General features: G+C 43.3%; 1 protein-coding gene and 1 long non-coding RNA gene across 4 annotated transcripts in view; one reads left to right on the plus strand and one right to left on the minus strand.

Moving 5' to 3' along the window:
* Positions 1-436, minus strand: part of LOC116705311 (protein FAM53B) — a 22164-nt gene that overhangs the window by 16026 nt on the left and 5702 nt on the right. The window lies entirely within an intron of this gene.
* Positions 1-436, plus strand: part of LOC116705315 (uncharacterized) — a 10506-nt gene that overhangs the window by 2018 nt on the left and 8052 nt on the right. The window lies entirely within an intron of this gene.

Consider the following 436-nt stretch of genomic DNA (forward strand, 5'->3'; position numbering starts at 1 on the left):
TTTGATTCTCGGCATGTGGCTGTTGCCACAACCAGAATTCAGTTTCAAAAGAAGCTAGAGGCAGAAAAAAAAAACTATTTAAACACGGCGGGTTTGTTCAGGACACCCCCCCGTCTGTCGCTGTCAGCTACCTCAACACAACATGTTTCAGTCAGGAGCTGACATTTTGAGAAGTCAACCCAAAGCAGTTCAGACAAACAACAGGAGATGGAGATAAAACTAAGACCCAGGGGGTAAAAAGTCACTTATTTGAGAGTCAAACAGTAATAGCTTTTTTTAACATTAATTAATTTCTCACTATCACCACATAGGAAACGCACAGTGGGTGTGTTGATGGGAGCCTTCCTGTTGCACCCTAGAATGCTTTTCATCTCAAAGGCTGAATCCCATTTCTCCATCTTACCCCTACCCCTTGAAACCAAGTGGTAAGGGCTAG

This window comes from Etheostoma spectabile, chromosome 17 (assembly GCF_008692095.1).
Source record: "Etheostoma spectabile isolate EspeVRDwgs_2016 chromosome 17, UIUC_Espe_1.0, whole genome shotgun sequence".
Taxonomy (NCBI): domain Eukaryota; kingdom Metazoa; phylum Chordata; class Actinopteri; order Perciformes; family Percidae; genus Etheostoma; species Etheostoma spectabile.